The sequence below is a fragment of the Fukomys damarensis genome, unplaced genomic scaffold, assembly GCF_012274545.1.
Source record: "Fukomys damarensis isolate Sample0158 unplaced genomic scaffold, DMR_v1.0_HiC HiC_scaffold_28, whole genome shotgun sequence".
NCBI lineage: Eukaryota > Metazoa > Chordata > Mammalia > Rodentia > Bathyergidae > Fukomys > Fukomys damarensis.
This window is the reverse complement of record NW_022900940.1, coordinates 44,013,751-44,037,590: the sequence shown is the minus strand read 5'-3', so window position 1 is coordinate 44,037,590 and position 23,840 is coordinate 44,013,751. Positions and strand designations below refer to the sequence as shown.

General features: G+C 39.9%; 1 protein-coding gene and 1 long non-coding RNA gene across 13 annotated transcripts in view; one reads left to right on the top strand and one right to left on the bottom strand.

Annotated features, from left to right (window-relative positions):
* Positions 1 to 23,840, top strand: part of Fhit (fragile histidine triad diadenosine triphosphatase) — a 1,329,438-nt gene that overhangs the window by 650,394 nt on the left and 655,204 nt on the right. The window lies entirely within an intron of this gene.
* LOC104875552 overlaps positions 9,756 to 23,840 on the bottom strand; it is a 19,271-nt gene continuing 5,186 nt past the window's right edge. The window contains exon 3 of one of the 2 annotated variants that reach the window (XR_784102.2): positions 9,756 to 9,936. This is a non-coding gene — a long non-coding RNA (uncharacterized LOC104875552). Of the gene's footprint in view, positions 9,937 to 14,784; positions 14,897 to 23,840 lie in introns of those variants that run through there. The other variant, XR_784104.3, reaches the window with a different exon arrangement.

The following is a 23,840-nucleotide window of genomic DNA, read 5'->3' as shown; positions in this document are numbered from 1 at the left end:
TTTGTAGATGGGGAGGGGAGGAGGGGGTGAAGGGAGGGCAGAGGTAAGGGGAAAAAAATGAGAATCAAGACTTGCCATGTAAAGGTACATGATCCCAACAATGAATGTAACTGTACTGTATCCCTAAATGTACCAATAAACTCATAATGTAGAAAAAAAAAAAAAAACTGCTTCAGAAAGTGCCAAGGGTGAGGCAATAAATGTGTTTGAAGTGAGGAGGCTTCATGGCAATTGTGACTTTTACTATAATAAAATTTTTGTAGTTTAAACATTCACCATATGTTTTGATCACACCACATATGTGTGCTGTGCCTGTGTTAGGTAATTTGACCCTCGAGAACAGGAATTATTCTTCCAAATCAAGCATAGATTAACAAAGTATACAACAAACACAGATCCACAAAGTAGGATCTCAAAAAGTGAACAGAAAACTGAGTAAATGAAAAGGACCACATACTAACTCTCTCCTTCACATGGCTCTCCTAATTTCTCACCATTAAGGTCCTATAAAACAGTTAACAACCAAACTAAAGTCACTATCATTCATTTCTTCATAGTTCCTGGAAATTGGCCTTGGGACAACCCCAGTCCCTCTCGCGAGGACCTGGTTGTAAAAATGTAGTCACCAGCGTGGGGCTGTTGAGAGGTGAAGGGAAATTTAGAGTGATGCCCAGTGAGATCCTTCCAGTCTCTGTGGAGCGTGACCTTCAAAGAGATAGTAGGACCCAGGCTTCTTTTCCTCTCTCGATTCCCAGCCATCGCAGGAGAGGCCTTGTTCCACCAAGCACTCACTGCCACGATGAACTGCTTGGCTGGAGGGCCAAAGAAACAAGGCAAGGGATCGTGGACTGAAACTTCTGAAAGCCTGAGCCAAGGTCAACCTTTTCACATCTGTAAATGGATTTATCTCAGGTGTTTGTGATAGTGATAGAAAGGTGACCAACATGAGGGTGACTGTAACGCCCTTAGCAGTTGATCCAGCTACTTTTGGCATCATAAGAAGTACTTATGAGTGAATTCCTTAACTTTTTGCTAGCTATCCAAGTTTTTATAACTCCCAAGCACAAGTGTAGCTTTGAACTAAACATCTAATGCTCAATTGTGAGAAACACTCAGTTGTTATCAGTATCATAAATGCTAAACATCTACGTTACAATGTACCTGCTATAGTATTTCAGTTTTCTTAAATATCACCTGTTTCCTTCACATATACATCATATGGTAGAATTTAGTTCTAGCCAAGAATCTATAAGCAGAATTGAGCACGATGGTTTTTCAAAGAATATGTCAATCACTGAATGGAAATAAGTAAGATAGAGACCATGGCATGTTAATTTCCAGGAAGATGTATGTCTGCAGTGCCAAAATTTCTATTTTTGGAGGATAATGCCTTAGAGTAAAATTGTTTTGTGGAAACAAGGTTAGCAAGTACTTTATCGGAAAAGGAACAGAAGGGAAATTTTAAACTAACTAAACTTGTAACTTTAAAGAACCAGTTTTGTATACTAATATAGATATTAAAGCAAATATTATAATGGTACATTTAGTTCTGTTTCTATTGTAATAAATTTTAAGAGAATCAATAACAGTGTAAAGACACAATTGGTAATCTAGACTAAATATTTTAATTCTTTGTAAAAGTTTTCTTATCTGAAATAGCTGATGTTAAAAGTGAAATGCATTTAAATCCATGGCTAAAGATGATTAAAATATCATACAAACCCAAAGCACTCTAGCTGTAGATGTTGATTGAATTACCCATTAATAACTCGTGATGAAAAGGAATATTATTACGTTCATAAATTTTGTATGTAGATTTTATTAAGCTGGCATGTTATATGAATTGATTGTCTGGCATCTTCTGGCTTTGGCTGAAGATAATAGTGTTTTATATGCATTTACAATAATCCAGGAATTCTCATGGACTATTTCTAGTTACTTATTATATTTTTTGTTCTGGCTGGCATTTTTTCCCTCCCACTGTACAATTATAAAATATAATTGTAGCTTTTGGTATGAAACATTATGAGGTTGATTGTGTCAGCACTTCTATAAGAACCCTGCTTTTTATAAGGGCTCCTACGTGTGTGTGTGTGTGTGTGTGTGTGTGTGTGTATGTTTGTGTTTGTAGAGGAAAGGAGACATTGTGTCAACTTGGTTGACTATTTTACCGTATCAATGAATTATTTCTAATTAGTTGTTGAAATGTAAATAGACTCTAGTTTGCTATTGGCTAACTTTAAACTCACATTTCAGTAGACTGTTACTTGCTTTTCCAATCTGAGGTGATATTGTAAGTCTTTCAACCTGTTTCTTGTGAACAACAGAACCATCTGGTTTTGTAGACTTACATTTGACCCACCAGATTGCTTTCCACATTGTAATCCTTAGGGATCACAAGGATAAAGATTGTATACATTTCAGATAACAGATCTAGTTATTGCTTTTTAATGTATCAGAAGTCTTTCCTTCATCTTTTGTTTTCAGAAGCAGAAAATGCAATACAAGGTCAAAGCCTGAACCAGATTGTTTTGTCTAGAAAACCAGTTCTGCTACCTGTATCTTAGTTTGTTTTATGTTGCTGTAACAAAATATCTGAGACTAGATAGTGTGTATAGGAGAGAGGTTTATTTTGGTCTCACAGTTCTAAGTTGCTGGAAAGTGCAAGATCAGATAGCCACCTGTAGGAAGAGCCTTGTGTTGCTTCAACTCCTCACAGAAAGAGGAGGGGCAAGCAGGAATATGTGTGAGACACAACGTGAGGGCTGACTTCACAACATGCAGGACCCTGAGAATGCCCTCAGAGATCCTCACCTAATCTCCTCTTTGAGGCCCAGCCAGCTCTAAACACCATTATATTGTGGGTCCACTTTGGATAAGATTTTGTGCAGGATGAACTATATTCAGTCGATAGCACCACACAAGTTACTCAACATCTTCATGTATGTGTACTCACTTATAAAACGGGGGGTGAAAATTGAAATGTTTGTGAGAGGTTCTGTATGAAATGTGTATTCCACAGATGCTGTTATTAATACCTGAATTATTAATACTTGCAGTAGAGAGAGAAGACAGGAAACTTAATCATATTTTTCTTTGTGCTAATCATGCAACACAAAGGTACTGTCTGTTTTTGAGGCTGCCCATTGACATAGTTTATCAGCTGAATTCCCTGAGTGGTCACCCTGCTGGGTAAGAGTGAAAAATTTTAGGGATACCTGGTCTTGAGTGCATAATTTTGGCTTCAGGAAAATATACCTAGTTCCCACTCCTGTAATATGGGGAGAATTATGGTTGATTATATAATGAGTTATTAGAAACACCTGTTAATTTATAATAAAATGTAATGTCTGGCATACAATATTAGTACAGTAGTTAATGTCTTGTTTGTGACAGCTGTGACAATTTTATGTGTCTGTACTTGAAGCACTAATGGTGTCTAATGTAACATTTTGTACCCTTTCAATACTAGATATTAGAAAATTTAACTGATTACAGTTTTTTTGCTTCACAAACACTAACCAAGTAAAACTGACTCAAAGAACATGGATATCGATCCATGTTTTACATGAGATTACCTAATTGCTGTTCTTTTGTGTTGATTTGTTTCTTATACAGATTTAGATCTTGGCCTTATCCTTGTGCTTTGTAATTTATTGCCCATTTTGGTCAAAAGTAAAACAACTGTGAAAGTTGGAAGGTTGACTCCTGCCTCATATTTAAGACTTGAGGAACATCGAGGCCCAACATGCTTATTACTCTGATTAATAAAATTGCCAAGCAGATGACTGGTTTAAGCCTCATGCTTTGTGCCTGAGAAACTTGAAATAGTAGGAATTCCTCATATCTTCTGGCTATCTGTGAGTATAGCCATCTTTTAGTTATAAATATACACGGAGGCCCTCCTAGCAAAACTGAAAAAAGAAATAAGGGTGAACCTAATGAAAATAAGGTATAAAGCATCAAAACTTAGCGCTTTGAATACTTCCTTCATAGTGATAGTTTAAAAGCCTGTTATGGTCATTTAGATACACATGGAATCTTTAAAGCGAGCAGGTGTTATAGTGGGTATCTTAGGGGGCGGATGGAGAAGCAGGTGGGAGTGATTAGCGCTGTGTCACAGGTGGCTCTAGTTAATGTGTGGGTGAGGTGGGTGATGCCACACACTTTGAGGGCCAAGAGGAGGTAAGCTAGACTTAGGAAATTCCAATTTTATCTCATCCGTGGTGTCCTTGTTTAATTGAGCATGTTTTTCAAAATACCAACACTGTTTAAGGGAGGAAAATATGTGCTCTGTTAAAGTGGACTGTGGTGGAAGCCAATATTTGGATTGCTTTCCTAGAAATGAAAATTATCTGCACGTTTTTTAATGAAATCGAATGTGAGTTTCTGTGCCTTGTAACAGTGATTTGTTACTTCTGTGACTTACAGCTTGAGCTTGGTTTTTTTTAAGAGGAAAAAATAAAATGACAGGCACTTTTATGTTATAACCTGTGTCTCTATTATGAGGAATAAGAATGATATTTGTTTTAAGGTGATTCCATAAGATTCGTTGTTTTCTAACAAGCAGTATTTATTCTGTATTGTGACAAAATGTTCATTTTTTCCTGATATCTCTCAGAATATTCATGTTCTCGCTTGGAATCCTGACCCATTAGCTATTATCTTGTTCCATCCTTGATCCAGCAGGGAACCCTTTCTCTGTGTAACAGAAAGTTTAGCATACAGTAAGTCCCCTATTTACGAGTATGTTCTGTTCTGGGAGAAAGTTCCCAAGCGGGATTTGTTCAACCAAGTGAGTCTTACACAGTGTAACTGTAATTCTTATACAGTACACCCAATCAAAGTTCACAACTGTAATGTCCGTAAGTCAGGAACTTACGATGTATGAATTAAAGCTGAAGAGTGATGAGCAAAGGGGGAGTAGATTTTGTTCATTTGTAGTCATTCAAGTGATTGAGGAAAATCTCTGTGGGTCTGTGTGTTATATAAAAGTTGGCACCATGTTCCTATCTTGATTTTATTTCTAGCTATTAGACACCTGGTCTTTCTTTAAATCTTTGGACCTGCTGACCTTACATGTGAGAGTTAAATATTAGTAGGTATTCGTGATCAACAAAAAATAGTCATCTATGGAAGAGTAAAATTGTATTAGAGAAAGTCAATTTAAAAAACACTCTAGGAGCTTGAGAACTGAAATCATGTCTTTAACAAAAACGTTTAATAAGTGAGATAACCTGTCTTTTCCATTTTACCTGTTATATAGCCTATAGCACATCATTTTTAGCAAGTGATTTGCCTAAGTGAAGGGCTTGAACTTGTTTATCTGTATAGACAGCACAGGCCTTGGGCAGTTCTACTTAGTCATAAAGATTGATTAGTCACACTGATTACTGAAATAGTATTCCTGTTGTACATATATATTGCTCTGACTTCAATCCTACCATGCTAGTTCTCCTGGCCTTTCACCCAGGATTCCTTCCCATGATCCACCGAATTAAGCACAGAATTAAAGTCTAGACCTCCAGGACCCTACTCTAGCAACCCTGCCAGCTTGTAGGTGTTCTGCCCCTTCTTGAAAGTTGCTTCTGAACAGCCCTGTAATGGATGTCAGTGGAATAAATAAAGGATTACTTGGAATCAGAGACAAGGGAAAGTATATTAAAACCTTGTTATGAGTACTCTTAAGCTGCAGAATCAAAGCTAAACAATAAAGCATAGCAAACATGACACAGGTTTAAAACTTCTGCAGCCAGGCCTTTGCAATGTGACTGTGCCTAGAGCTCTGCTGGGAAAATAACAGGAACTCAGTACATTTATCATGGACTGAGCAACCCAGATATGTCCTAGGTCATAGGAATCAAGAGGCTGCTTAGCAAGAAGCCCTGCTCTGGTTTTCTAATCATTTTACAAAGTTTCATAGTTAAGTCAGAAGAATCTTTCTTTTGTCTATACTTTAAGCAGCTCCAGTGGCCCCTTGTTGGGATTTTCCCCCCAGCCTTGCCTGCCTTCTCAGAACATTTTCATTGGCATCACGGAAGGTTGGCTTCACAGTCTTGTGAGTAGTTGAATAAAGAACCTCTACTTCTTGGCATTTTAAACTGACTCTTAGCTGGCTCATCTAAAATCTATTTGCTTTGGCTGCAAAACAGAGTCTCTGAGTAATGAACTTGAACTTTGTCACCTGGTTTTATCTCTGAGATAGCAGGAAAGGGGAGATGGCATTAGGAGGAAAGATTGCTGTATAAATAACTTGGCACTAAAGACTTCATTTTCGGTGACTTGTCAGGGAATGAGCTCAACTTGAGACTGTTTTGCTATCAAATGCGATGATGAAGTGTTTTGCATTTATGATAGGCTTCTTTCTCTACATTGGCAAGTGTGAGATAGCCAGGCACCACAGGAAGCCCCAAGCATCGAGTAATAGAGGCAAGTTCAAGATAGATTACATTCTGTCTGTAGAGGTATATGGAGCTGTATTTATTAATTGCTGCACCTAAGATCTCTGTATTCTTCAAACGATCCTGAAAGAATGTAACATCAGTGGTAAGCCTTCCAGGTGTCTTAAAGCAGAACATAGGATCTGTCAACTCTTGGTTTCCCTTGTGTGGAAAGTAACTTCCGCAGTTAATGTTTCTGACTCTGAGCAGTAATTAAACTTTAAAAGGGATGGCAACTGTGCAATTTCAGAGGCCAACCAGAGTAGTTTCTCACTCTGTCTTAAGTAATTTCTGTGCCGTGCTCAGTCTGCTCTTCCTTGCTTCAGAAGTGTTTACATCTGTGACGTCAAATGCTGGTACTGGGAGAGCCATGGCAGGGCAGTGTGAGGTCCGCTGTCCTTGCTTGGTCTCTTCTCCACCTCTTAAACACTGGATGCCTCTGGTCAATTCCCCAAATCTCCAGACATCACTAGGAGGATTCAGCCAAAAAATATTAGCACATACTAACTCTTATTTATCCTACATTCCATGTTTATAATGAACCATTTTTCTCGAGAGAGGGTTATTTGGCTAGAAATTATTTGACTCCATCTAATTCAGGGATTCTGAAAGTTGCTGAAAAATGGCCGATCCATAGTGGCAATTCGTGTTCTCTCTCAGGAACAGCAATAGGGCAGTAGTTTTAATTAAAACTAAGTTCATGTTGAGAAATTTCAGTAGCGTAAAGAAATTACTGGCAGTAGTAATGATTTTTAAAATCTTCATTGTAATTCAAAAATTTATAAGGTAACGAGAAATCTGAACACTTAATTTACATTTAATATCATTCATTTTTATTATTGTTAATTTTCAGTTTTGTTAAGGTACTTCGTCTTGTTAATTTGTTAACTTTCTAGGGTTCTCTAGAGGCCTAATTTTGAAAATTTTTCTTTTTAGAGTGATATATAAAAAATATGTAACCCGAAATTATATGCTATCCATGATATGCTTTCAAATAATAGGGGATGGAGGAGTGGGTTAGAATAGTGAGCGAAGACATGAAGTGCTTGTTTTCTCAAGGTGGTAGCTACATCGAGATTAGTTTCTGGTCTACTTCTATACAAGCTTGAAAGTTTTTGCAGCAAATTTAAAAAACAAAACTAGGTTGGAGATGATATCCTGTCATTAGTACTAGTTGTGGATGATATATTTATCATAGGCTCTTCAGCACTAACTAGGTAACCAGGGACGATTACACAGAAAAATTAGCTGATGGCTAACAAGGATAGGAAGTATGCCACACGAGAAAGCTGAATTCTCATCTCCTATGGCAAACTGACCCAAAATGTATAATTAAATCTCAATTTATTTATGAGGAGCTGCTCATTATAAGACATCTTTTTGGATAAGGACAGTGTTTTCATTTTCTTTCTCAAAATCTCTTCTCTGAAGCACAAAAGGGTATGTATGTGTAGTTGTTAGGATTTGCTAGCATCTGGGATATGACTTTCAATAATTAATGCAGGAGACATCAGAGCCTGCCCCTCTCTGACCTATAGATTTTTAGTCATCAGTGGAAAATCTGACGGTACACATGTTTTCTTTGCCTAACCTTTCAGGCCATTTTGGAGCTATCCCAAATTTGTTGATGGATCCTAAACCGATTGATTAATGTTTGATGTTAGGCAGTGGTGGGAAATTGTTCAAGGACTTACGTTTGTTTGTAGTGCACGGGAAATATATGCTTTGTATGAACAGTTCAGCTCTCTTTGTGATCCTGTATTGTGTGATTGAGATATACTTTTCTAAATAAATAAATAGCACCTGCCACGATTTGACGTTTTCCTCCTTTATAATTAAAAAAAAATTGAAATAAAACTTCTTGTTGGAAATTCTCTCTCTGAATCCCTTACTTTTTAGTTTTTGTTTGTATACTCTGTCATTATACATATTCTGTAAATATTTGTTGCACCCTTGTACATGAGGAATTGAACCTTTTTTTTTTCCAGTTCCAAATAAGAGTTGGTAGCATAGTTTGCAGAGCGAGGCGTTGGAGGAAGACTGCTAGGTAGCAGGTGCCCAGACTCTGCTAGGTCTCCGTTACTCTGCTTCTTTATATGAATCAGTAATGTCTTAGACACATAAACAATCAGAGAGATTGTTCTTTGAAGTGAGCATGTCTTCATACCAGAGGTAGACTTTATTTTCTCTGTGGTCTCACTACAATTTGTCACCATAGTTTGGGGTCTGTGTATGGAAAGGTGAACAATCTAGATTCCTCAGTTTTCAGCCTCTCAAGGTCTTTAATTCTAGGGACTTGTCCATTGCAAACATTTCCTTACCCTCCAGACCCTCCCTAGCCAGCTGTGCCCCACTGCTTGGATGTTTTCCTTGCCAGTTGACCACTGCATCTCGAATCAGGGGCATACAGTCCTTTTCGAGGACACTCAAAACTCTGTATCGGAATAAAAATATTTGCAAACACTTTTGGGCAGTATTACATAGCCTGTAACTTTGGTGTCAGTTAAGGGACAAAGTCATATTTCCTTCCTTCCTTGGAGAATCAATAATGTGGTCATACTTTCAGAGACAGGCATGTCTGAACCACGAGCAGGCAGGGCATTCTTTTTAAATCTCTTTTCTCCCAAAGGTCCCTCAAGTCTAGTCCTCTCTGACAGTTTCATCATGAATGTTCTACAGTCTCGCTGTCCGGGGCAACCTTAGAAAAGTTCCATGGAAAACAATATAATTAATACAGTGTCTTTTATGGGCCCCGTCTGTCTCTCCCAAAGCAGTCATTACATTGCATTTCACTTCCATAAGGTACCCCATGAAGGTGGCTTGGAGTGGATATGCGGTGCGATTATACCTTCTGTGTCACTGGGAATTTTGGGCAACTTATATGAATACTTATACCTACAACATACTCTACTGTTTCATTTGTTTCTTCATTATTTTATGCAAAAAGTGGGTTGCTTTTTTGTATGTAAAACATTTTTCACTAGAAATGAGGGAACATGAAGTGGCGTAGGGAAAGACTGTGGTGCAGCCTTATGCCTGGTGGTGGCTTCAGCAGTGTCCTTTTCGCTGCTGCTGTCTACCCCATTACTGTCGCCATCACCTTTATCATAATACTTCCCAAACTTTTGCCAGATCCATGCTGCTATTTTTATGAATGAGACCACTGCTTTGCCAGAAGAGGTGCTGAGAAATAGATGACTGTGGTTAGATAACTAGTTTGAAGGTTTCAGAATCCTATCAAAGCCCAATACGTTTTCAGTAAATGAGGTACTTTCTCATTTGCTTGACTCTTTCACCGTTGAATTTATTGGCTAGGTTTCTTCTCTAATATATTGACCAGGACAGGACCCGAGTCACTTAATCCAGTTGTTCTGCAGGGGCCTACTTTGCTCTGCATTCAGATGTCCGAGGGTCTCTTCCTGGATCCCCTCTTGGTGACTGTGTGACTTTTAACTGTCTGTCTTATTTCTTCATCTGTAAGTGGAAATCGTGAGACCTGTATATTGGAAGGATTAAATTTATAGTGAAATAAGCAGCTCATCCTAGCACTTTGTAAGGAGTTAGTGTCGGTGCTGTAGTTTTTATTGTTGCTCTAATTGTTATTATTGTTTGTTATTTTTTTCACTGGTATTGTCTTTTCCATGAAGGTCACTTTTCCCTTTATTACCTAACAGATAATCTGCATGTTCTGTATGCTATAAACTTTCTGCTTTCTACAGTAAGCACATAAAACTGAAATCAGACCAAGCTACTAAACAGTGTTCTCCCAAATAGAGAAGTTAGAGTAAAACTGTTATAGGTTCTATACTGATCATTCACTCAAACCATGAGTTTCCTGCCCTTTAAGATGAGAATCTTAAATTAAATCAAGCTGCTGCTTGATTCTTAAGACAATAGCATTTCATGGCCGTGTGCCAGGCCAACATATATACATGTATGTATGTATATATATGTATATATGTGTATGTATATGTATATGTACAACTTTCAGATGAAATCTCCCTACTGGAAAATTAGGATTACGTGATTCTGATCAGTAGATCAAGAATGTAAACATTTATATGAAACTTTATAACAATGATGCTGCTGTCAATGGGCTGTATGTAGATCTATAGCAATTACTGTATAATATGGTTTGTAGGATGCCTCACAAAAGCTGATGCATGTACATTTACTGCCCATAGCAAACAATAATGGTATCAAAGAGCATTTAGCAGAAATCTATCACTACTAGAAATCCATTGACACACAAATTTCTTCCCTGCATCTGTCTTCAGAGAAAAGAACTGATAGTAAAAAGAAATGAGTGAACAATTTCATAATTATCTTACTTGCCTTCATTTCGTGCACCAGCCATTTTTGTGGCCTTTATCATATTTTAGATTATAAATACAAACTTTTTAACCATTGTGTGATGACCTGTATGCAGATGCCCCCTCAATGCCTCGTGTGGTCATAGGTGGGGCTGTTTCAGAGGTGCTGGATCTAGAGAGTGTGGTGCTGGGATCAAGGGGGTGTGGTTACAGACTGAGTCCACTGATTGGTTTGGCACAGTTCTGGATAGGATGACGGAATCCCACCCTGGGTGTGAGTGATACGCAGCCTAAGGTAGCCTGGATAGAATGTGAAATGGACAGAAAGAAGCTGCTGCTGTTGCTTGCTTGCTTCTTTTGCTGTCTTCTGCCCTCAGCGGTTTCTCTTCTGTGACACCCCTCTGCCGTACCACTCTGCTTTAGATCCAGCTGATGGTAGATTGAAACCTCTACGAACTGTGAGCCCAAATAAACATTTCCTCCTTTCATTTTGGGTGTCTCAGCGATGAGAAAAGTAACTAAGACACACTGAACATGCATTCAAAGAAGAACTAAAAAAATAAATATATTCTAGAATCCTCGAGTAGTTAAAATTACTCCCCTTGTCACCCCACAGATTAATGACAGATTTTCTTTTGATTCCTTGTATTTGTTTATTTTCATAGGAGCAAATGTAAAGGTGATTGTTTGTATATGATTTTACCAATTCTGTCCTTCAAAATACTGAAAGATGTATGTCCCAGTATTATATACAAAACACTAAAGTCTATATAAATATATAACATATACAGTGAAAATATATATTAAAATGCTGAAAAATAATATAAAATATTTTATGATAATGTTTGTTTGCCCGAGTTGAGCAGTCTTGGAAGATAGTATTGATGAAGAAATTCTCCACCTTTTGTGTTCTGGAAGAGGCTTGTAAAGAGCTCCCCGCACCTCTCTCTCCCTCGTTCTGTTTTGCGGGGGATTTAACCCGGGCCTTCACATTGAGCTACATCTTCAGCCACTTTTTAACATTCTGGGGCAGGAATGAAGTTGCCAAGGCTGGGCTCCCGCAGTCCTCCTGCCTCACCCTCCCGAACTGCGGGGATTGCACCTTGTGCTCCCCCGCGCCTGGCTGAGACACCCTTTTCCGTGTTACTTGGACAAGCCTGGCTGAGAAGCCCTTACATACTCCTTAACATGGCCAGAAGCACGCCCCCCACGTTCCCTGACCCATTACGCCTTAACTCCAATTGACCCAACTTTGGTCAGGTTTATTTCCCGTTCTCATGTTGGCCAACTCTGTCCTGGTCTTGAGCATCCACGTGCAGAACAGGCCCTCTTTAAAGGTCCTTCCTGGGAAGTGTGGATTTCAGGGAAAACCGCCCTCACCAGTTCCCTTGTCAGTCCGCTTATTCATGACGCTTCCCACACCTCTCTGCCTGACTTTTGAGACGCTTGCACATCCTAAAGTCAGAGCTGAGTTTAGACAGCAATCCCTCCCCTTATTACAGTCATCTTTTCAGATACAGCTTTGAGGCGTGAGTGATGGTCCCATTGGCCCAGGCCCTTGAAGTGAATGTCTATCTAAACAACAGCCACACAGACTCCTCGCCGGGACTTTCCTGCACAAGCTGCGGTCGGGGACACAACCCCTCTGTCCTGGTGTGGCCGCAGTGCTGGGTACCCAGGGGCTCCTCTGGAAGCTCTGCCCTGGTCCCTGAGTTTCTGGTATCTATGGGGTACTGGATTCAGAGTTATAACCAAAGGATTCAGTCTATCTTCTCCTTACTTTAAATATAATATTTATTTGGTCTTTCTCTCAAATACATAAATACATGATAGGGAAAGGATGCTTTCCAGGCCCTTGGGAGGTATCACTGTAGCCAAGGAGACAATTAACTAGTTGAGCTTCTTAACTTCTCTGGCCTTTATTAAGTTTCCATCTGCTCAGTGAACCTCTTGAGATACCAAATTCATGAAAGTACTGTGACGATCAGAGAAACAGTGAGGGAGGAGTCTCTGGTCCGGAGACTAGCATAGGGTTAATACTTTGCTGGTTACTGCCGCTGTTATAATCATCATCATCATCATCATCATCATCATCATCATCATCTTCATCATCATCTTCATCATTAGCTTTTATTTCATTCTTAAAAGGCCTTGTTTACAGAATAGAAATATAAATATCTTTTTATGACATGAGCAAAAGTCTAGAGGCAAATAATAGCAGATAACTCAAGTGGGTTCATTGTACATTCAGTTGTATTTGCTACTTAAAGAGTAGAATTGTATCTTATTAAAAGGAATGCACATGTGAATTCCAGCCTCCTGTGCCTTACTTTTACCATTTTGAAGATGTAGTTAATGATTTTCTTGCCTAATCATTAATAAAGTGCAAAAACTGTAATATACAAATGACTATTATTAAATTTCCAGAATTTTCCAAAACTGCTCATTAATTTAGTCCTATGGAATTGAACTATAAACATGACTGGTATTTTTATTATATATGAGTGTGACAGAAGCCCTTGGGGGCTTCATTTATTTGCTGTTGCTCTGTTCTGTTGATTTAAGATTCCAAGGCTTATTTTTTCATTAATTTTGAATTTTGCAAATTATTATAATGTGAACACATGTTCATTTTTCCTTGGATGAAAAAATAAGCTTAATGAGAAAAAGTTATTTAGGCTTGCCGTGCCAGAAGAAAATGGAGCTCTTGGTGTTGGCCCTGTCAGGGTTGAGCCTCCCTGGCCTCCATCTGTTCTCTGGGAAGCTTTGTGAGCTGTCGGACCCTTTGTCCCGACTGTGTCAAACGCTTCAGAATCCACAGAGATAGCGTCATCCGGTTCTGAGTATAAGGTTTTGAAACGTGTCCCCAAATAACGTCTCTGCCTCTGACACACCTCCCAGTGCTGTCCGCAGTTCCCTGTGCAGATACCTCAAACTCAGCAGTTTGGGAAGAAGATTCTTTCCCACTTCACAACTGCCTCTGCCATTAATCCTCCTGGTTACTGGTTTTTCCGTTGCCTCAATTTTCAGATTTTGGAATATTTGTCCCAACTTTTCTGAGTAATCTCTCTGGGTTGTATTAATCCTCTCATCCTAATGTGTATCTACTCTGCTTTCCTTCCACCCCACTCTGAATATTTTAGTAGGTTCCTAATTGATCTCCTTGTTTCCAGCCCCCCTAAGCTCTTTAGTTAATCTTGGAACAGTGCTCATACAAATTAAGTGTTTTAATTACTGTTGGATTTGAATTGAATATTATCGAAGAAACTAGCTACCAATGTAGGGATGGATTTTTTTTAGCGTTGGTGCTGTGTTCAGAGCAACACCTCAAGAGTAGAGAAGTACTACGATCAAGTGGCAGACATCTTTGTTAAATCTCCTTTGCATCATTCACTGTAACTCACTTTGGTTTGTAATCAATATAATACTTTTTGCTTTTGCAAACTGTTTTTTTTTTTTCAAAGAGAAAGATGAACTCTGGAACATGCAGCTTGTTAGAATTAAAAGTTCTTGGTCTCTGTAAAATGAACAAAATAAGAAACATTTCTATAATGTCATACTAAAAGGAGATGAACGTCAGATTGTCAGAAACTTAAATGAATAATAGTATTTGAGGCATTTATTTTTCTTGCAGTTTGAGATACGATAATTACTGCTTTTTACATTTCCCCCAACTTAGCTTGCTTAGATTTCTTGGGATTGGGGGCTTTTGGACACATCGCGTATTTTCCTATCCTGTCAGAAGTTCTTTAAACAGAATAATTTTATTTCTTCTATGAGAAAACAAAACCTGTGGAGTTGAAAGGCAGCAAAGACTAGCCCTGCTTTTCAGATAGAGCATTGTATAAAACTGTAGAATGAAGAGCAGACATGTAATTTGAAGAGATAAATGGGTTTATGAATGCATCAGTTTAAAAGATGAAATCTTTTGATACAATTTTGGCATATAATTAGGTTAATAAGTTAGTTAAAATATGAACATTCATACCAAAGGAATCTTTTTATTTGAAGTATGGCTCTGCCCATCTTGTAATTCAACAGCGAATCATTCAGTGGCTGGAGTTAGCCTGGGGTCTTTTTACTGATGTCAGGAATGCAGGGAGACCTGGAAAGATCTTTTTCTGTTGCTTGGCACTTGCCTTTCTGAGCAGGGGATAAGAAAGTCTGTTAGTGAATTCAATTCTGCCCTATTGCTTCTTATTAAGTAGAAACTTTCCTTGCGTGTACTAATGTGCATCCAAAGGATTTCAGGGAAATTAACATTCTGTGATGAGAATGGAAAACTCTGAGGATAAAGGGAAAACAGTATGTTCTCCTGCAGAAGGGCCTTCCGATAACCATCCTTGAAACACACTTGCTGGACAGGCCATGAGTCCAACTGAAAATAGATTTTTTTCCTTAGGTAGGGTTACACTAATTGGTAGATAGTAAACAACAACAGCTACCACCATCCTTTATCGTGCTGGGCTCGGGCTGAGTGTTTAATTTTGGCACAAGAATGTAAGGGATGTACTCCTCTCCATTTTACACACATGAATACCATAAACTCAGAAGGGTTTAAATAATTGGCCCAAAGCCAGGGCTTTCATTGGAGTCCAGATTCTTTGAACTTCAAGGCCATGACCATGTCCTCCACAACTCCAGTTGCACTGTGATTTTTCTTACTTTGCCAGCTTTATAAAATCATGATTATTGGAATTCAGGAATTTATTTCTCCCTAGCAATAAAGAAGGGATTTCTGAAAGGTTTCTTTCCTCTGCTCAGAGAGGTAGGAATGGAAGAAGGGATGGATTTAATAACTTTCGAAGGACTCACAGTTTTAGGGCCAGTACTTTTGACTAAAGGACCGCATCACACAGTTCCACCTGTAGTTACTCTTATGTGATTAAATCCTTAAAAATATGATAAAATATTTATGAATGAAAAAAGAAAAATTATTTTCTCCTTAGGGAAATATGTCTATATACCATTTTCTGTCAATTTGAAGATAAGAAAAAAGCATTTTTTTCTCAACAAGTCCATAAAGTAACACCTACTTTCAGGTTTGAACAAAGGTCCCTCGGTGTTCAGTAATGTGATGTGTCTGTCTCCTTCTGCCATTTGCATATGCAAATATTTGTGAAGGCAGCAACAGTATTTTAAGCTTTCTTACTCTCAAAGCTCCCCACTGCACTGCAGCCTGAGGAGCTAATTAATGTATGCCTGGGCGGACCCCAGTGGGACCGGTGGGAAGAGCTGCTGTCAACAGGTTGGGTGGCCCATGTGGCAGGTTGTGGGGTCACGTCCGCAGCACTGTGGAATCACCCAGAAGGGGTTTGGTCTTTCTTTTTGGAGCGCTGTGTCGTGTCAGTTGTGACATGCTGAGATGGTCCTCACTGCGTGTGGACGCAGCCAGAGAGGTGTTTGAGAGCACTTGTGTGGCCAGATGGCCCTTCGGGACCCTTCTGTGGCTTCCCATTAGCTTAGACCCTGCCCAGCATGGCTCCCACTCGCCTTTCTCTCCTTATCTTCAACCGCTGTCTCCTGTGTCCACCACCCTCCCACTCCATCCTGAGTTCCAGTCCTCCTGCTCTGCAGTCCCTGTCCCCATATAGGCCTTTTGCAGATGCTCTTCTGTCTGCCTCAGTGCCTTGATGGCCCTCAATTTCGATATCGTTGCCTCACTGCGATTCACCCTGCCTCTGTCAGCTCCCCGATAGACTCTTGGCCCCACAGGCCTCTTCGGAGGTCTTGTCTCAGCTGTGCTCTGCCTGTGCTTTCTTGTAGTGTTGGGGAAAGCAGACAGGGTGTGATGATTGAGCTCTGGGTGCTCTGGCCATTCAGCTGGCCTCATGCCAGCCTCTGCCACCGGGCAGACCTGTGACTCCTTTGACTCAGTGGCACCTCTACAAAATGACAGTGATTGCCGCACTTCATTGTTAGACATGTGGCGGGGGTCAAGTGAGTTGATACTAGAACACCACTTGATAGGAGCAGGAGCTCAGTGTGTGGTCATTCACTGTATTATTTGATTAATGATCATCTATCCATTACACTGTGAACTCCAGCCAGATGAGGCTTTATTGGTTTTTGTTCAGCAATGTGCAACTTGCTCCTGGCACAGTGCCTAGCACACGGTATGCACCATTCAGCAGTTATATTTACTGTGCTCTGGCACTGATTCCGGAAAACCATGATTGCTTCAGCCTCGGATTGAGTCGGTACTTAGATCTGTCATAGGGTTCAGATGTGTGCTCTTGGAACCAACACCAGACTGTGGCTCTTTGTTCTGGATCTTTTGATGGAAGAACCTGACATCCTATCTAGAATTGTGACCAGGATAACAGGTCGGCTTTGTCTTCATGTGTGTTCCACTTGTACTAAAGTAACGGTACTCTCATTTCCGTCTTTCAGCTGCACATTTCTTTTCGTTAATTATATCCTTAGTTGGAAGCTTTGTATTGAACAGATTCAAAGTAGAGATGCAGCAGTTGGGGAAGAACACTGCTCCGCGGTTGCCCCCCACCTTTAGCCTGCCTCTGTCTGTCCGTGGAGATCTTCATCTTCAACACATGGTGGGCTGTTTTCTTATAGGTGGTGCACTGACTTGGGAAACCTACTGAGCAAACACGGAAGTAACCTGCAGAAGGAGAAAGCCTTCAACCTTTTAATCTTAAGTAGGGGATAAGTGGGAGGGATGACATCATGAACAGCTCGACTGCTTAAACTAGAGAGAAGGTCTCACTGTGGCACGGCTTATCATCTTGAAAGGTACCATTTTCATCTTAAAGAAGGGACGTGTCAAGATGTGAAAGATGGTGAAAACAGTCATAAGTGTGTTTTATTAGTTAGTTGATTTTCATTTAGCTGAATTACTTCGTGTGATAAGGTCTCCATGGGGTGCTGGGAAATCTTTCTATCCATGATGCAAGGGAGAGTATCCCAAGCGATACGTTTGCTCAGGAGTGTTAAATAATATATTCCAGATCTTGGGTTTCTACTATTCATGAATTAGAAATGGTAGAATTGTGATTTGAGGGTAATTTTCAATGAAAATGGAAAAGCGAGAGTAAGGCTAGTTTTTAAATAACGTTTAATGCCAGACAACTTGATAAAATAATCAGGCTCTTTTTTGGCACTTCCAGAATTAGTTCAAATAAAAATTTTCATTTTTCATTGAGGAAAAAAATTAGATTGCATAGTGGATTGGCAAAGATTAAGAGGTCACCCTCCTGTACACACACACAAAGAGAATTTTCTTAAAGTTTTTGTGCTAGTTTTCTTACACATATTCTTTCTAGGCATTTTTTAAAAAATTAAAATATATTTCCTTTAAATAGAGTCCTAAGTTTGGGGTTAACGAATAAGGATCCCTTAGATTTATATTTTACTTAAGTTGATTCACTACTTTTACCATGAATTTTCTTCTGAATAAGGGAGGAAAAATATTTAGCTCATATGGGCCATCTGGCTTTAAAATATGGAAAATTGTCTTCTTGCCTGTTTCTATTTTAGAGTGACTATTGGACAAGAATTCCAATGAATCCAAAATAGTAGATTCACAATTTAAACTTTAATGCTGTGGGGATTGTAAATCACAGCACATATGGGATGAGACATGTTTGGGGGAATGGATACTCGTGGCCCAAATGTAAAACTAAGTCTGTCTTCTGTGTTTATTGAATATATTTATGTTACCAAGGTGAGTTTGAATAAACCTTTCCTAGGTTTTTTATCTTGCTATATGGGCTTTTAAAAATTAAAACATTCTGTCATGTTATTATGAATGTTCACTAATTGTTCTTCCCTATAGAGGTTCTTGGGAAAGTAATGGTTCTCATTGTTATTTTTGCATGGTTCAGTTTTATTTTATTTATGAAATAGGGTCTTGCTGTGTAGTTCAGGCTGACCTCGAGCTTGCAGAGATTCTCCTGCCACAGCCTCTTGAGAGTGCTTGGATTACAGGCATGTGTTTCCATGCCCAGCATGCATGATTGATTTTTAAAAAACCAATAAACAAGCAAAGACAGGTATTCCATTTGAAAGGGAGTTATGATTCCCATGGTTAGTGGAAGTCTTTTCCCTGTGGAGCTCACTCTCTGACAAGACAGGATATTTGGACAATGATTTTCATGATTCACATAGCCAAGAAACTTCCTTACTTTAATGTTAATCAAACTATGCCCTGATAAAATCTATTCCACAATGGGTAAATAGGAAAGATCAATCAATGGATACATCTGTTGAAGCTTTTTTGTTTTTGTTTTTTTTTTTGAGATGAGGTCCAGGTTGGTCTCAAACTCCTAGACTCAAGCCATTCTGCTAGCTCGGCCTCCCAAATATTAGGATTCCAGTGCATGCCACTGTGTCTGACTGTTAAAGTATCCCTCACTCTTTGGGTTGCTTGGTCTGTGAATGTGCATTGTGAAGTTATGAAAAGAAGGTCATGCAGCAGTGTTTCTCCAGCTGTTTTGACCCTGGGATATTTTATAGGACTCTTGTTTCTGGATAGAAGGACTCCTTGTCTGGTTGCAACGTGTAGCCTTTTCGTTAGAGACTTTCTTGGACATGCTGTGGCTTCAAGTCCTCTCCCTGCACCACTCTAATACATTTGAGCATTTAAAAAATTGGGATGCAGCTTATAATTATCAGATATGTGTTTTCTTTTTTCTAATTCCAGGAAAGCTATTACAAATTTAATGGTGTTGTAGAATTACGTAAATTATTTAGTAATACAGTTAATTCTAATTTATTCATTATATTTGGCCTGATCCTCAATGCAGTATTAAGTGAAAAGTATTGAGTGAGAGGAAAAAGGCTTTTGTGAGAAAAACAATTATTTTTACTACTATACAGTAAGCTCTATTTTCTAGACTTTATGGGATCTGGTTAAAAAATAATGATCACTCCCATTTTACGGCAGCCCAGTATGGTTTCAGCCCAGTGCTAAGTGGTTTATATGTGTTGTGTCTAAGGTAGGTGTTCTGGCCCATTTTAAAGTTACTGAAATTGAGACTCAGAGAGGCCTAGTAATTTATCCACTTTCCCAGCTGATGGAGAAGGAGATTTTAATCACATGCTGCCTGCTTTTCACAGCCCACTCTTTATTTAAGTTGATTGAGTGTGAACGTTTATGCACATATTATTACTGTCTTAGGCCTTTGCATTCTGATACATGCCCATGGGTCCCCCAAAGAGGGTTGTCGGGAGAATCACCTTGAGAGCTTTTGGAGAGCCTGGGTTCCTGAACTCATTCTCACTAGCCCTGGGGTGGGTTGGGTAGCTCCATTTCAACATGACTGTGAAGGCTCCAAGTGATGTTGACATAGCTGAATTTGGAAATGACTGATGAACACCATATAAGAAATGCTTTTGTTTCCGCAGAAGCCACACAGCCATGAAATACACCTACCCCCAAACCGGGAAGAACATAATTGAACAGTGTAGGGTCTCCATGTGGGGTCTCAGCGCCTGGAGGTGGAGTCAGTGTTGAGAAAGCAGGCATGCACCAACCAAACCCTGCCGGGTTCCTTTGCCTGAAATGTGGACCGGTATCTTCATGCCTCCTAAAGCACATGGCCTTCCCGCTGTATTTAAAGCCTTCTTTAAAAACAACCTCAGTGTAAACTGTCACAGATGGATGTGGATGCGATGTCAACATTCTCGACCTTTCAGGCTTCAGCACTGATGGCAATACAATAGTGAGCCCTTCTAATCTGCCTGAAAATAGCTGCAGCTCCCTTGATCTGATCTAATAAAAGGAACAAACCCTTAGGGGTTTAAAGGATTCCTCCCTGCTCCCACTGCCATTAATTTAATTGCTGAGCTACAGTGAGTTATGGGGAAGTCAAGATAAACGTTGAAATCTTTGAGGCAAGAGACTAAACAGGTTACTTCCATAATTAGTGTTGTCTTTAAGAAGGGTTGTGTCCCCTGAAGTGTGACTCTTCAGAACTGACAATTACATCTGAAGTCAGCGTGGAAGTGAAGAAACAAGTCAGGTATGGTTTTGGGAAGTGGCGGGATTGAATGTGGCAGAGGAAGTCTGAAATAAATGGTCTTTGACTTCAGGGAAGGCCGTGGCCCACTGCCATTTCAGGTATCCAGCAGTTGCATATCCTTTCTGTTCTGTTTACAACATATTCTAAGTTTAAAGAAATACCCCTTTACATATTTATTTGTGTAAACATTTAAATGCACTATTGTGTAATTTGTGTAGTGCAAATCTGACCGTGGACCAACATTATCTGGGGCGTCTGACCAGGTGCCACTGAACGGTGTCCGGTGGGGCTTTCTTTGCCAACTCTTCCCAGCACTGCAGCTCCTGGGCAGTGTCTTTGTGCTCACGATGTGGCCGCGTTGGTTACCTTTTGGCTGAGTGCACACGTCTGCCCCCCGGGGGAGGGTGATATTTAATGGAGTCACCCTTGGTGTGCATGTTTGTCTAGTAATGCACTTCGACCCTTTAAGATGAATTTATTTTTCCTCTTTATGAATTTCCTTCCTCTGATACCTGCCTGAGCTGAGTCCATCTCTCCCTCCTGACCAACTCTGATGAAAATAATTTCCATCCAGTTGAGCTTGTGGCTATTACTAGTAGTGAAACAGGGCAGTTGCTGTCAGGACTCCTTACTCGTGGAAAGAAGCCATTTGATTTTACTTATGTATTTTAGATTTTGTAACATTAAATAGTGAATGAGATTGGTTCTGCCTTAGTTACTTGACTCCTTTTAGGAAGCACGATCATATCTATAATGATTAGTATCGGTAATGGAGCAAGCATGTTAAGCAAGCACTGTGTCCCTGGCTCAGCACTGAACAAAGCATTGCCTCACTTTGGTCTGTAGCATGTCTTGTACTGACCTGTAACAGGCTCTAGTCGCTGTTCTCGGACCTGGTATGTATGCGGGTTACTGCCACCCTGCTTTCTGAAGCGGGCTGTTCTTAGAGACGGCCTGAGGTGATGGCAGAGCCAAGCTCACAGATGGGAGAAAAAGACCTCGAAGTGTAGTAAGGGACGCGTGACCCTTGTTGTCCAAGACCTTGACTGAAAATTGAGTTCATTCTTTAGTTAAAAAGAGAGTCTTGTCTGATCCTCTTGAAAGCCCAGTTTGATTGGGGTTGGTATTGGAACTCTACTTTCACATTTTACTGCTGAATAATTTCCTTTCCTTTTTGTTTTCCCACCTAGTCACTCTGTAAACCCAGCTCACTTTACCCCACTGCACTTTAATTTGTATTTTGAAATTGCATATTATTTTTAGAAACGGAAAGAAAAGAAAATGTATTAAGGAGCATATAGTATAATGTAATAGTGACAGGCCGTGAATTAAAATTCGGGTTCAAATAACGCTCTCACATATTTATGCTTGTGAAACTTGAGTAAGTGATTCGCCCCGCCGTGTCTCACTGTCTTCATCCTTGGAACTCTGGCTGCCAGGAATGGCTCCCTGGACACGCTGGGAGGCGCGGTCTGTGTGCAGCCATCTCTCCCGAGAGACGAGCGCCTAGAAAGGTCCCCGGATGTGCTCAGGACCTAGCGGCCCTTTCTAGAAGATTGATTCAGGACTTTTAAAGTTAGGTTAAAGACGACTTACGGTGCTGTGGGATTTGTATGCTCAAGGACTTGGGCTACAAGAACAACATATATGAGCTGCTTGCTTAATAGAAGGCGCCCTCCGCGAGGGTCTCATCTGCTTTCAGCTCAAGAAACATTTCAGAATTTTAATTATTTGGAGAAGCTTCCCGGGGTAATAGAAGTTGCTTTCTCCTCACGTCAGACTGAAGGGATAATTGTAACAAATGAGCATCCCCGTGCTGTGGTGTGACACAGCGAATGACTTCGTGGGTAGGGGTAACGACGCTCATCAACACAGCAAAGGTTCTGGCGTGTTCAGGAGCCGCAGACCGCATGTCCTAGGATGAAGCCGTCACGTATCCAAGCGTGGCATCTCTTCTAACCGTCTTTCCGAACATTTTCAGGTTCCCTTTTTTCCATGGAGTTTGAAGACTCATTACTCAGCATTATCTTCCTGTCTTCTTTGCCACTTGTGCCTCTTCAGACTGAGCTACTCCAGGAAGATTTATTGCCCTCCCTCAGTGCCCTTATTAGCATCCTTTGCAGAGCTCATCTGTGCACTTACTATAATGTGTAAAGTAGTCATAACATAATTATTGCCATCCTCACGGGCAGCTCATGTTCACTGAGCATATAGTATGTGCCAGGCAGTATATTAAAACCTTTGCATCCTCCTCTCATTTAATCCTCACAGTACTGTGAGCAAGGACTTTAATTGCTCCCTGTGTCTGGATGAGGAAGAGGCCGAGTTGGAGAGTTTAATGTACCCCAAGCCACGGCTGGAATTTCAAACAGGTCTATCAGTGTGGCCTAAGGACATGGACCTAATAAGAAGCTGCCTATCTGGTTTGTAATTCTCTATTTCCAGTTCCCTCCTAGCTTGGGGCGCTCCCGTGGCTCCCTATGTCTGTCTGGTATAGAGAGCACTGGGAAGAACGGATAAATGAATGAACTCAGTATCTTTGCAGAGTGGAGAGTCAAGAAATGGTAGCTACCTTTTAAGAAATTAAAAGTGAAGTGAAAGGATTTAAAAAGAATTATTTTAAAGAAATAGCCACACCTCTGTGTCCATTGAAGATTGAATATAGTGAAAGAATGGGAAAGCCAGGTTAGAAGCATTCACATTTGGAAGATCTGCAGGGCACTTGATTTTAGAAGGAGCTCTTCTCAGGCAGAAAATAATTAAACTGTTCACAACAGCATATAATTGCATCATTATGTACAAAACTCTGTTACTATACATTGGATCATAAAAGAGCAAAGTGTCAAAAATCTTTCTCGTGGTGTTTAATTTTGTTTTAGCTCTTCCTACTAGAAGTCCGCAGTTTATGTTTTGAACTCGTACGTGTTTGACAGATCTTTACATTTCTCTGCTGTTTCAAGTCATTCTTATAAACCGCTGAAGTGATCCACTGTCCATTTTTGGTAATGGAGTCACGTCTTTTGTATAAGCTGAGGTATTTCAGTGTTTAAGATACCCATGTTTGCATGACTTCAGTTGCACCTTGCTTTGTTTTTTTTTTTTTTTTT